Genomic DNA, 14313 nt, shown 5'->3' with positions numbered 1-14313 from the left:
GACGAACCATGCGGAGGGGACAGGAGGGAAACACCTTCCTGGCAAAAGTCACGCTGTCGGACAGTGACACGCTCTCCTCCCTGGAGGCCGGCTCTGGACACGGGGAGTCACCCTGTGGCTGAGCCCCGCTCCCTCCTCAGGGCCCGTGTTCTGGGGCCACAGGTGACGTCCAGGGACGTCCTGCCCCTGCCCTCGACCTCCGACTTCGTCACTGCTGTGCGTCAGAGCGCTTGTCTCTGGTCCCGAATTAAACTGAGGTTGTGTGTGTGTATGTGTGTATGTGTGCATCTGTGTGCCACTGTATGTACGTGTGTAGGTGTGCATGTTGTGTATGTGTGTGTTTGTGTGCTTGTGTGTGTATGTACATAAGTGTATATGCTGTGTATGTGTCTGCATGTATGTGTGCCTATGTGTGTGTGACTGTGTGTATTTGTGTATGAGTGTACATGTGTGCATGTATGTTTCCATGTGTATATGTGTGTATTTGTGTCTGTGTCCACTGTGTGTATGTACATGTGCACGTGTGTGTAAACATACGCATGCAGGCGTGTCTGTAACACACACGCGTGTGCACATAGGAACGTACACTCACACCAGCTGTGCTTTCTTCCTCTGACCTTGGCGGCCTTGTCCTCGGCCCGGGCGACCCCTTCTGCCTGGGGACAGGCCGTCTCTCACTGTCCCCTCGCAGGAGAGGGGTGGGGCTGGGCTGTGAAGGGGAGCAGAGCTCAGCTGGGGCTCCAGGACACACGCGGCCAGATTGTGGGCCCAAGGACGTCGGGCAGAAGCGGCTCTGCTCGGGTGGGTGGAGGGGGAAACTGAGCAAGGGCCCCGGGAGCAGGGAGGGGCCCCTGCACCCCGTCCCCGGGCACAGGCTTCATGAGCCCGGGGGCAGGTGGTGACGTGCTCAGGCGTGGACTCCCCCACCCCCGCCGGTGACACAGGAGTGACAGGGAGCCAGTGCAGGCAAGCGCAGATGGACCCTGGGGTGGAGCATCCCTGTGCCGTCCAGGCCCAGCCGAGACCAGAGTGTCCCCCCGGAGCCAAGCCCCCTGCCTGCCTGGAGGCACCTAGGGCCGGAGGCACCTAGGGCCGGGAGCGTCGGCTGAGGACGCAGAGCCCTGGAGCGGCCACGCTGGACGGAGCCCTCCTTCCCCGGCCACAGCCACGCCGAGGCCTGGGGAGCTCCGCTCTTGCGCTGGACACCAGCCGAGCTTGGCGGGGATCAGCAACACCGCACAGTCTGCGAACAAAGTCACAGGTTTGATCAGAAGGATTGAAAACTGAGGTTTGGTTCGGTGGCGTGGAGTCTTAGAAGAACAGTGACCAAAAAAACAGGCAGGACATTCCCCCAGGCATTAACCTCACCTCACCCACAGCTACGGACGCTTTTTAAAGGAAACGGTCCTCACTGCGGGAGAAAGGATTTGTCAAGACCCAGCGAGGAAGAAGGTCTGACAGACCGCCGCCCTGGGGAGTGGGGGGCGAGGCGCTCTGCCCACACGTGCAACCGCAGACGTGGACGCCTGCATGGAGATGCCTCTGGAGACGCCCCAGTGGTCCCCCGCCCCCTACGTCCCCATGCTGGCCGCACCTCTGGGAGCCAGACAGCCCCAGGAACGTGCAGCTGGCTGTGCCTTCCTGGCGCGGTTTAATCCCTCCGAGCACACTCCTCCCCCAGGACACGCGGCCTCCTGTCTGCCTCCGCCGCCTCCTGCCCGGCCTGCCCACGCTGCCCCGTCAGGTGGTCCAGCCACACACACACACACTCGCAAGTGGAATGCGGGCCGTCTGTTCCACCACACCCCCGACGGCCCCAGCGGCGAATCCCCTGACAGGGTCCAGCGTCCCACCGTCCCACACAAAACAGAGTCTGAAGGAAATGCAGATGCCTACGAGAAAAAATTCCAATAAAGCAAGAAGCAAGATTGCAGCCTCCCGCTGGTGGAGAAGCTCTGAGCACGTGAGGCCCTGCAGCGGTGGCCTGTGCTCCGTCACTCACAGAACGCCTTCCCGATGCTCCATGACTGAGTGACAGCTCACAGAAGCAGCTGACGGAAAACCAGGCAGTCAGATCCGGGCCAGCGAGGCAGACGGTGGGCGGAGCTCAGAGCAGGTTCGGGGGCCCGGGTGGGGAGAGGGCCTGCACCCCTTGTCCCCGCACACTGCTCCCACCATCTACGCCGTTTCTCTCACCTCCTCCTGGTCACTCTGAGCAAATCCACCCGTCTCTTAGAGCTTGAAAAAATTGCTAAAATGTTCAAATTTCCAGTAGCAAATAGCACTTGGTTTTACAAAAAGCTTATGTGCTGGTTCCGATGGGAAAGGACAGCTGGCCATCTCCTCCGAAGAGCCATCTAACCTCAGAAAACCCCACTTCCCTGACAAGCATCTCCCCTTCCAAGCTCGCTGGTGCACCCGCATTTGACCCCACGACTGCTTCTTGAGAAACCATAATAAGCAAAGGGGTTGACAAGTGACAGTCAGGTGAAGGCAAGGTCCGAGGGGGGCTGAGCAGGAGGGACAGGCAGCAGGTGGGTGCCCCTCTGTCTTCCTGTCGCTGTAGGAAACCCTCGGGCAGAGTCCCGGCCTGGCTGCGGGGGGCAGACGCGCACAGGCAGGGCAGGATGTGGAGCAGGCCGGGGCCTGCACGCCCGGCACCAGGTATGTGGCCCAGAGGAAGGCGCGCCCACGGCAGGTGCAGCGCAGCCAGTGCCCGCGGCCCCGGGGGAGGACCTGCAGGTGCAGTCGGGACATGCCCCGAGTCTGCAGGGCCACGCGTCTCTCTGAATAGCTGGGCGGCTGCCCTGTGCGCCCGCAGGAGCACAGCCGGGGGAGGGGGAGGCAGAGGGTGGGTGCACTTTGGTGGGGCCCACAGTTCTGGCGGCTTCGCTGGCGCAGGCAGCAGCCCCCGAGGTGGGGTGTGGTGGGAGAGGCTGAGCCGAGCAGGGAGGGGAGGGGTGGTGGGCCCGGGCCCCGGCTCCCCTCTTCAGAGGCCCAGCTGGACATGGAGTCCGTGGCCCCAACTCAGCCCTGGCCTCCTGGCCTCCACACTGGCGTCCTCTTCCGTCCACCTTTGTCCCTCCCTGGGCACGGTGGCTCTCCGAGCATCCCAGAGCCTCCAGCCGCCTCCAGGTCCTGTTGGCTCGTCCAGGGGCCGACGGGTCCAGGGCCACACCGGGCCCAGGGATCTTTAGGGAGGACGGGGCCTGGGACAGCTGTGCGGCCAGCTGGCCAGCCCCATCACCCAGCTACTGCTCTGCTTTTAAGTCTTCTGTTTATGTGTTCGATGTTCTCCTTGCAAATCCATGGACCACAGATCCCGCCTGCCTTACTCAGCCTCGCCCTCTCCAGCCTGCACTTCATAAATACTTGCTGAATGAGTCAATGGCTGAACCCAGGCTGTGCTGCTGGAAAGCCTCTTCCAGTGTGAGTCTGCATGATCAGGCTAAAGCTGGTTCCTGAGAGAGCGGGCGGGCCCCCACTGCGTGCTCAGCGGCAGAAGCTGAGGGTCCGGGTCAGCTCTCCAGGGTCCCGGGCAGCCCGCCAGCCTACAATGTGCTGCCCACGATCGGGGCAGGGGTCCGTGTCTTCATCCCACCCAGCATGTCTCGGCGTCAGTGGTGACCTGTTCCTTCTGGTCACCAAACAAAACTGCAAATGGCCCCTCAGAGACAAGAAGCAGGTACCCGGGGACACTGCGTGCCAGGGAAGGGTGCAGGATGAGTATGTCTCTGCCCCGAGGAGACGAGCTGACTCAGTGCGTTTACTTGACGCCCACAGTGTAAGCTCATTACTGGGCAGTATCTCCAAAATGGAACAAAAGTAAATGGACTCCATCGGAGTGCAGAGGAAGTCTGGTTTGAGTTAAACAAAGGTTATTCGGCCGAAAAGGCTGCACAAGCTGCGATAATCTGGTAAGAAACCAACACTGAGGTGAGACTTAAAAATTGAATGTCAGGCGTTTTCCGATTCCTCAGATGAGACCCTAGAGGTCGGTGACCGCAGGGCTCTGCCCAGACGGTGACCCGAGCCATCTGCAGGCCCCGGGCAGAGTTTTAACTCTGAGGGCTTCAGAACTCACAGGTGTTTAGCACACTGCTGGCCGCAAAATCTCGGCTTTTAAATGCGGTGAATGTGCAGCTCAACAAGGTGAGAAATTAAACGGTAAAAGTTACACAGTCCAAGAAAAGGCTTCCTTTCGAAGCAGGTATCTGTCATGTTCTTAGAAATGGGCCGTCTGTGCTAGCGAGAAGGTTCTGGCCATCCGCTGCTTCTGAGAGGCTGCGGGGCTCCGACCAGCGTCCAGTCTCCCTTCTCATCAGCTCTCGCCGCCACCCGAGCCCTGCCCAGGACTCCGCTCAGCTTTGCAGTCCTTGAGCCAGCCGAGGTCACCGGGGGGGACCGTGACTCACCTCTAGGCCTCGCCTGGAGGGTGACAATCCCCATCAGCGTGACGGCTGCTGCGGGAAGCCGTCTCAGATTCATGGGCTGCAGGGTCTCTCACCCCCAGACGCCCCAGGGTAGGTTTCTGCCCTCGTGTTCCCAAAGACGGTCCTTCCACACCCGCCTCGCCGCCCTGATGTCACCTCCTCGGCAAGAGGTCGCCCACAGACCTGGCCGCCACGGGACACACCCCCCTCCAGAATCTCGGTCCCGACTGCTTGAACTCTGAGCACGGCCGCCTCCGTTTCTGCCCCTCAGCCCTTACTCCCTCCTCCGCGCCGCTCAGGCCTGAATCCCTCCTTTTCTCCCAAATTATCAGCCTGCCTTGGCTCGCGGTCTTCTCTCCTCCTCGAGCTGCGGGCCCTCTTCCTGTCTGGGTCACTCCTGTCCCCACTCCTCACGCCCCAGACTCACTTCTCCCTGGTGTCTCGGGAACCTCTCTGCCGGTCCCCAGGGGACGACGTGGGAACACCCTCCCATCGCCTCGTCACTGTCCTCGGCCCGTCTCAGTGCGAGTCCCCGCCAGGTGTGTCTGCAGAGTCGAGCTCCCCAAGGGGCCCAGTCCAGTGAGTGACCATCAGCTCATCTCTTACGTTGTGTGAAGCTTCTAGAAGCAGCCGGGGCAGCATCTGAAAAGCCAAGGGGCCTGCGGGACAGAAAGGTGTCTGCACCCTTGGGAAGAAGTCAGAGCAGCCCAGAGGGTCGCTAAGATCGAAAGAAAACCAGACCCACTTGGGTCCTTCTCTACAGACTTGAAACTCCAAGTGGAGGGGCCAGTCTCTTCTCCACTCACTTCCACCCACTTCCAGCCACAGGCAGCGTGACCACCGCTCCTCGAAGACTTCTGTCCGTCTCAAGTTGATCTGGCTTGTCCTGCAGTGACAGTCACCACGCCTGCCTGTCACAGGTTCTGCCGGGCACACAGCACACGGCAAAGCAACGGGGTGTCCCAGGCGCCTCCCAGGGTGGGATTCACGTCAGCGCCCAGTGACCCCTCCTCTGAGTCCATCCACCTTTCCGAGTCGACCAAGAGACTAGCCACCCTCGAAGGTGGACATCAAACACGATTTCCACCACACATCCCCCACCCTAGACTCTCCCACAAACACCAAAACTGAACACAAGGGCGGCCGCAGGAGTTTGCTTCTCATCCTTTGAATCCATGATGCTGTCTCTGTCTGACCACCGATTCGCAGGATTGCAGATTGAAGGGACTTGAGGGGCTGGGGCTCACACTGCCCCAGACGTGCTCGGACTCAAGCCCCGACAGGCACGCGCCGTGCAGGGCACAGGGGATCCGCGGTGCAGGGGCAGAGAACTCACTGGCCACTGATCTGGGGAGTCTGAATCCCAAGTCACTGGGCTGCCCCTCCTTAGGGCTCTCCCACCACGCGGACACAAAACCCACTTCCCAAAAGTGTCCACCAACTGAGAGCCAAACGGCCAGCAGGGCTGGTTCCGCGGCGTCTGTGCCCGACCCCGGACACCGCGGAACTGTTATGACATGTGTGGCATTGTCATACTTTGCAAATCACTTTTATACCTGTGTCTTCATTTGATCTTTACAACCAGCCCAGAGGTGGTGATTAATGGTGAGGAGACTGAGGCACAGAGAGGTCAGAGCTCAGCCCAGAGTCTGCGCAGGCGATGGCTGAGGACAAGATCGCAGCGCTGGCCCAGATGCCACGGCTTCGCGGGAGGAGCACACCACGTGCAGCCACACAGAAGGGCTGAGGGCTGTGTGAGCACAGAGCCTCCCCGACGCTGACCCTTCCCCTGGGGACCCCATCCAGGACCCAGGGAAGTCGCCAGCCTAAGAGCTTCCCAGACACTGCAGGTTCTGGGATGAAATGGGTTTTGAAATGTGTATGTGATGATAAGTTCGTTTGTTTAATGCAGCAGTGGTGCTTCTGCTGGGCTCTACTGCAAAGGCTTAATTATCCAAATGCCGCCATGAGTTCCCCCACGGCAGAGACAACACCAGCTGTTTTAAAGATAGCATCTCCTGGCCATTTGCCTGCAGGCCTGGCCACGGGACACTTCAAAATCAACTGCAGCTCCTGCCAGGCACACCTGCTGTCCCAGGACACCAGAGCTGAGCAGAGTGGCGGTGGGGGGGGAGGGGCTGTGATGCCTTGGAGACCCCTCCCCCGCCGCCCCCAGGGACCAGGCAGAGCCGCCAGGAGGCGAAGGGACAGGACAGACGGGGCCAAAGGAGCCTCACATGGAGCTGGTGCCGGGAACTTGCTGCAAACCTTCCAGGCTGAAAGGAAACCATTCATTTGACTGGAGAACAAGATGTACCCAGAAACCCGTCCAACCTCTTGCCGCCGCCACCGGGAAAGGACGGGGCACGAGCCGGCTGGTGTGGTCCTCCCTGCTCAGACCTGAGGCCGGAGCAGGCACCAGCCTGCCCGCATTCCTCCCTCCCGCCCTAACAGCCAGGGCAGCACAAAGGGCTGCAGGCGGTTCAAAGGCTGAAAGCTGGGTGCGTGACTACTGCTCAGACGCCAGGAGCTAGAAATCCCCATGGAGAGGTGATCAGGGGCTGTTTTCTGTTTTCTCTCCGCATCAGCCAGAGCGAGGAGGTTTCCCGGAAGCAGGGCCTTCAAGGCTTCCGTTTCTTTGTGTCCTGTGCACACACATACGCAGGCACAGGTGCACACACATGCACACGCACACACCTGTCTGTCTCTTTAACAAGCAACCTGCTGGACCGGGAAGGGGCTTCCCTGTGGAAACGCGCCTCTGGACAGTTTCCCCACCCCTCCTCCTCCATCCTGCTTCCTCTGGCTTCTCTTTCCACTTCCACCAGCACAGACAGGGTATCTCCCAGAAAAGTCGCAGGGAACGGTCCTCAGTCTTTCTTCAAGTGGCAAGTAGAACCTGCCCCCATCCCGAGGGAGGCGCAGTCCTCCTCCACCCCGGACCCCTGTGAACTGGGCTGGGACCCCCGGCCCGCCCGCGGGCTGGGCGGTGGGGGGTGTGTCCCGCAGGAGGCCCCCTGCAGCCGCGGAGAATCCCACCTGGTGAGGGTGTCCCGGCTCCAGGGCTTTGCTCTGTCTCCCGCTCGGAGACGGGGAAGACAATCCAGGAACCTGAGGAAACTGCAGAACTCAAGGAGGCTCTGAGAGCACGTAATTTAAGCAAAGAAACACACACAGTGAAAAAGTAAATGAGTCCAAATACTAACAACCATCACATCGGCTTGACTGTCAGCCCGGCCTCCACTCCTGCCCCACCGCACAGCGGGAGCCCGGGTGCGGGGCCGCGGGGCCAGGAGGGGGGACACCGCTGCCCCATGTGCCCAGAAGAGCTCCACCCCAGCCCCACCGGCACTGCGGGCCCTGGTCCCCCAGCAACAGGTCTCCTCAGCATCTCCTCCGTCTGTCTCTCTGTCTCCACAAAGGACCCAGCAGAGCAGAAGCAGGCCCTGCGGCCACGCAGGACGGGGCCTGGGTCTCCCCAGGCCTCCATGGAGACGTGGCCCCAGGCTCCAGGGGCCCAGAGCACCATGTGGCCGCCGTCAGGACCGGGGGCCCAGCTGCAGCCGGACGCGGGCCCTGGACGGCGGGCGGGTGTCGCTGTGGCCTTCGTCGGAGAGGCCATCTGTGCACTCAGAGTTTGTGAAGAGGGAAGATCTCAGGTTATCGGTTCTCGCCACAATAAAGACCAGCCTGGGGAGGGGCTGCTCCCGCGGGGGGCCTCCATCTGGAAGGCGCGAACCTCCCACCCCGGGGGCAGCTGGGCCAGCCTCAGCCTCAGACAGAGGACCCCATCTGCCCGGCCACACAGCTCCTGGCTCCTCCCCTGGGCTCGCAGACCCCCGGCTCCAGCTGAACTTGAGGAAGATGAGCTTGAGCGGCGAGGGCTGTTCTAGGGGAAGAATCAGTGGTTCGCGTTGGTGGGCGTGTCCCAGCGCCACCCGTGTTGCCACTGAGGCATTAGCGTATGTTTTCTCTCACCTGTTCTGGCTCCGTCAACACCGTCTCCTTACATTTGCGGTGTCTGTTGTTTTCCTGGGAAGGCTGTTAATTCCACGTTTGGCCGTAGTTTAAGTGCCCACACGTGCTTTTTGTTAGTCCCACTTAAAAACCACCGTCATCGAGCGAAGTCCATCGAGGGAGGCCACCGCTCCCACTCCACGGGCAACGCCATGAGCCGCTGTGACCCTCGGGCACCCTGGCGCCGGGCTCCGGTGCACCGTTTAGCCTGCAGTGTGTGTGCTTCAGGCTGGAGGGGAGGCTCAGAGTCAGGACCCTTGCTCAGGCGTCACTTGCCCTGGAATCAGACCCCAGTCCTACGAACGGGCCCCCGTCTCACCTTCCGTTACAGGAACTGGGACGCATGTTCTCTGCGCGTTCAGACCAAAGGGAGGAGCTACTGGTTTCACAGTGGGAGGGAACTGGGAGCCTGTCTGCAGCCCGGGGACAGAGGCGTCAAGCTTCTCAGTGATGGGGCTGCAGGCGGACAATGCCGTGAACTCGTTAGCCGTGTTGATGGTGCACATGGTGGACCTGAGGCCTCGCGGCACGGGCCATGAAGTGTGGGTACTGCGGAGCTGCTGTTCCTCGCCCTCGGGCTCCCAGGGAGGCCAGCCAGCCCGGAGAGGTCCCACCCGGTGCAACCCACGCCACTGGTGAAGGGACAGCCAATTCCATAAGTACAAGCGGGTCGTGCAGGGAAAAGCGGACTTACGACAGGGAGAAAGTTCCTTACTTCTCCCAAAAATGTCAGGGAGGTACCGAATTCCCACTGTGGGCACGTGCCCAGCCGACAGGTGTGGCCAGGCGAGCCGCCGTTCCCTGTCCCTGCTCCAAGCACAGCTGGAGGGCCGCGCCCCGGGCCACTGAGGGCTCCCAAGGGCACAGTGCCCACAGCCCCAGAAGGAGTCTGTGAGGGGCCTGGCCAGGTTTATGGGGAGCCTGTGCCCCAGAGGCACGGTCCCCTGGCCTCCCCTCCAGCCGCAGTCCTGGGGGCCCACCCACTTCGTCCTAGGTACTCACTCATTACTTATCGTCAAAACAAGTCACCCTTACGCGTGCAAACCAGCAGGGCCAGGCCTGGGGGTGTCTGCACAGGGCGCGGTCGTCCTAACCGGTGGCGCGGTCGTCCTAACCGGTGGTGAGGTCGCACAGTCCGACACAGCCCTGCCGTGGGAGCGGCCGGCTGGCCCCGGAGGCACCGCTCTGGCGTTCCCGGTGACCCTCGCCTCTGTCCGCCGTGAGACAGGCGGTTCGGAGGGCAGGTCTCCTGGAGTCTGCGTCTTATTCCTGTGTCAAGATCAGCCTCAAAGGGAAGAGGCACGAGCTGGAAGAAACAGAGTCTGCACGTGCAGGCAAACTGAGACGGACGATGTCCTCTGCAGCGTCCAGAGGGCGTGCCTCCAGGGCAGGACTGGTGTCCACTCAGACCTCCCGCCCCATCAGGGAGCGGCTGGGCCAGGAGCTCCACCTCCCGGAACCCAGCTCCGAGCCTCCCCTCCCAGGGCAGTGAGGCCGGCTCCCAGCGTGGCCGTGCCGGTCCGTGAGGTCAGCCCGCACCAGGCTCCCAGAGATGCCACACTCCGTCTCCTCAGTCATCGCTGGTACCACGTGGTCGGGTTCCAGGCTCAGAAGGAGACTCCGCCACGAACGGCCCACTTCCCACCTTCGCGGGCTGGGTGTGGACGTGGTCCGTGGAGGAGCTGTAACCATCGTGTTCTCAGGGCCTGAGAACGAGGCCACCACAGATGGCGGAGGAAGAATGAGACACAACCGGTCCTCGAGACGCCCCAGAGCCACTGCACCAGCCCGTCCGGACCCGGCCTCATTTCTGGCCTTCTCTTCCGTGAGACCGTGCGTTTCTTTATGGCCAGAGTTTCCTCTTACTTGCAGCTCAACAAATCTTTCCTAATTCTCGTCCTAACGCAAAGATCTTACAGATTTTAAAAGCAGAGTTCCGAGCTCACCCAAAACAGCTGTTGCGTCTTGGACAGTTTACTGGTGGCGCAGGCCGCACGGAGGTCAGGGAGCAGCCTCTCTGTGACGGCTCCTCCGGCCCCGGGAGGCACAGCGGGACGGGGCCCAGGTTCCCGACAGGCTGGTGAGTGGTCCCATCTTTCACCCGTGATTGCTGGAGAGACATTCTGGGCGGAATGTGCTTCCCCCACCCCCTTGCTTTATCTTTAACTCCATCTGGGTGCATTTTTCTAAATTAATGAAACCCCCAGTCAGAGTGGGAAATGAGACCCCCGCACCGTCCGCCGGGTGCAGACACGCGCAGCCCCCGCCGGACGGCCTCCCCGACAGGAGCCCACCGATGAAATGGAACCGAGGCTCCACCAAGTTTAATCAGGACAGTTGATGAGGACGGCGTCCCGTGGCTCATAAACTCCGCTGATTGTCTCACTCTGCTTCTAAAATACAGCGCGGGGCTGGGGAACGTCAGGAAAGCTTCAGTACCAGAGCCCAAAAGTTCAGACCAAAACAAAAAACGTACTTTTCTTGAACGATGCAAAATACAACGTCAAGACGTATGCCAGTAAACACACCAAGAAACGCCTATTAGTACAATAAAACTTGGGCGAATACAACGACTGCAGCGAGGGCCTATCCAGGAGAAACGTTTGTAGGCTCGAGACACAGGAGAAGTTGGGGCGGTCCGTCCACATAAAATACGACCCCTCCAGTCCTGCCAAGGTCAGCGAGACCCGGGCAGCCGGCTCCATCGGAAGCTGGCTCTGTGCAGTTTCTCGTTTGTGCTAGTCCCGCCCTTTCTTGTATCTCTGCCACTTCCTTTGACTTCCCTCCCACCCCGACCTGCCCCCAGCACACAGTTTACGACTGTCCCGGGGTGCACACCACACACCAACAAAGCGGGGGGTGGGGGGGGCAGTGCGGCCAGGGACTCGTCCTGAGTTCCTGCCTCTTAATTGGACCCCACTGTCTCTGCGTCTTCGCGGCCTGACCCTCTAGTCCGGCGTCCCCTCCCCTCCTCGTCTTCCCGGATTCCCGGTTCCCTCGCAAGCTTTTACAGGCTGTCATCTCTCCCACTGCTGCACAAGGATGTTCACGGGCAGGCAACGGAGAACACGGTTTTGACTAAAGATTAAAATCATACGCTCAGGATTGAGAAATAAAATCTGAGGCTTTCAGTGAATTAATCGATTTTAAAACCCACTGGCCAGTGTTAAGGGCGTTTAAGGTTCAAGCCACCTCCTGATGCAGTAGCCGTAGGTGCTCCCTGGGTGTGCGGTGCAGAGTGCTGTGCAATGCTCAGAAATGCTGGTGCTTTTTTAAAAAACATCTTATGTAGCCATGGAAATAGGCAGAGGGTGATAAAAAGGAGATTTTTTTTAATCTTTTAATACGATGTAAAACAGAGTCTCAAGTCAAAAGCCAGTGAGCACAGACTGGTTTCTGATGATCAAAATCCCAAAAGCAAAAACTGCAAAAGGGCAGGTCAGCGTGACGATGTGGCGCAGGGAGGCGAGGGTGCGGCTGAACCTGCGTAAACATTCTCATCGCAGCTCCATTCGTCTCGTTTCGCTTCATGCATACTCTTCTGAAAAGCAAGGTATTTCCCCTGAAAACTTGCCATGCTATGAGTCTCTCTTTCTCTCTTTTTTATTTACATTTTGGAAAAATCCGAGTAACATCTGTTCGAGGACTCGCTTTTAGAGGAGAGGAAAGTGAGGGAAGCACGGAGTAATGCTCGTCCCTAAACGCCGCCGACTCCTCAGCGTCACATCGCCAGCTGGGCAAGAAGGGCCACCGAGCCTGTGGGGAACGTGGTCGTGCTCGACACGGGTTTCTCTCCGCGCACGTTACACCCTAGATAAATCGCTCCCCAGAAACACGTCTCTGGTTGAAGACGGCGTGCCACTTCCCCGAGGCGGCGCTGGGGGCCGGCCGCGGAGTCTCGGGAAGACGTGACACCACCTCGAGTCTTGGCGGCTTCCCGTCCCCGGAGGGCTCCAGCTTCACCGATGTACGTCCCCGCACTGACCCGGCCCGCGGGGGAGGCCACAGAGCCGGCAGGGCAGCCTGGCGCCCGACGCCACACCTGCGTCTCTTCCTGCCCCCTCTGGCTTCTGTAAACTCAGGCTCCTTCTGGAACCTTCTAGGACCAGGAGACTGTGACCTACTGGCCACACATACAGGCCACCTGCATTTTCTAACATCTTCGAGGCGGGGAGTTTCTCCGCCTCGTGGCCCCAGACCAGAGGTCCCTGCCAGGCCTGTTCAGCCTGACGCCCTTCCAGCACGTAACGCCTGCAGACACGGCTCTTTCGTTTTCCTCAAACGTTTTCAGCAGGTTCGGGCATTAATTCTGAATTCTGAGCTGTCTACACCCTCCTGATTGTAACAACCACACACTGCCTTCACAGACGGTCAGTCCCTCGCTGCCATGGGGTCTGTGCGCAGGGGCGAGGCGTCTTCCTCTGCCTGTGGGACGTGCGCCCAGCCTGGCCCTGGGGCAGAGCCCAGGGAAGGACGGCCGAGGCTGGGGAGTGCGGGGCGGTCACGGTAGCTTCCTTGGGGGCCGGTCTGTGTCCTTGGCCGTCTGTGTTTGGGGGCCACACGAGGTGTTACCAGAGCTCATGCCCCAGGACGGAAGGCAACGCTTCCAGACTGAGGCGCGGGGGACGGGCTCCTCGGTCAGGAAAGACTGGGGCAGCGATGCCCTCCGGGGGGGAGGCAGCTCCCACAGAGGCTCCCAGTGGGACCACCGGCAGCTCCAGCAGCTTCAAGGAGCGGCAGGAGACAAGCTGGGAGGGTGAGTCAGAGACGCCGAGTGTTCCCTGGACGTCCTGACTCCAGTCTCTTCACACAGAAGCAGGACGTGCCAACCCCGAGACCCGGCGTCTATCCCGAACTCCTGTGTTACCCGCATCCGCCCTCCTCCTTGGTGAGGGTTCCGCTTCGCTTCTTAATGGGACGGATTTTCCTTTCACACCAGCACCATCAGCCCTGCCCAAGGCCAGCGCGGCACCACCAGCTCCATCCCCTCCACGGTGATCTCGGCCCTGGGGCTGTGTAGTTCCTATATTCGTGGTGCTTTGAATGTGACATTAAACCTAACTCGGTCCTTTTCTTCCAAAGCTGCATTAATACAGGGAAGGCTTAACAGACTGTCCAGGCAGCCGAGCCCACGAGGGTTCCCTGCAAGTGCCCCGATCGGGGACTGCTTTCCTCTGCATTTGGGATTTTAGTGGTACTGCGGAGTCTCAGATTTTTACGAGCACTTCAAGTCTTGGATCTGACTGCGATCTGGGCTCCAAGAACTCATTTCCAACGGCTGAAATGTCTATCTTCCAGCTAAAATTGGGAGGTCACCAAATCAGAAGTACTGAGAGCGTGGGCATGAGGGGACAGCGAGCTGGAAACAGCCGTGAGTTACCATGGAAACTAACCAAAATGTCCACACGTAGCCCCCTGGTCAGCAGCGCTGACGCGCCAGCAGGGCTCACAGGAAGGCGCGCCCCGCCCTCCGGCCTGGGGTGCCCGTCTCCTGGGGGCTGTGGTTTTGAGACCGTGAGGCCCAGGCCTGAGTCTCAGCCCGTCGTTTTGTCAGCCAAGGTCACGGCACCCTCCTGAGCTCATGATCCGAGTGGACGTGCTTGCGTTGAAGCTCGCAGGGAGACTGTGTTTCTCATTCCCAGCAGGTCTTCTAATCTGGGGCTAAAGGTGAGTGTGAGGTGAGCCCGCCCACCCCTCCCTGCTCCCCATCCACAGTCTCTGCAGACCCCAGGCCCCAGCCCTACAACTGGGACCTGATCTTACCACCACCCAACGTTTAATAAGACGCCAGTCCCTGCAGCATGGAGCACATGCATCAAGGGAGCGGAAAATCTGTTTTTAAAAAATCAGAGAATGTTCATCT

The sequence above is a fragment of the Camelus dromedarius genome, chromosome 30 (genome assembly GCF_036321535.1).
Source record: "Camelus dromedarius isolate mCamDro1 chromosome 30, mCamDro1.pat, whole genome shotgun sequence".
NCBI lineage: Eukaryota > Metazoa > Chordata > Mammalia > Artiodactyla > Camelidae > Camelus > Camelus dromedarius.
Note: the sequence above shows the minus strand (reverse complement) of the source record.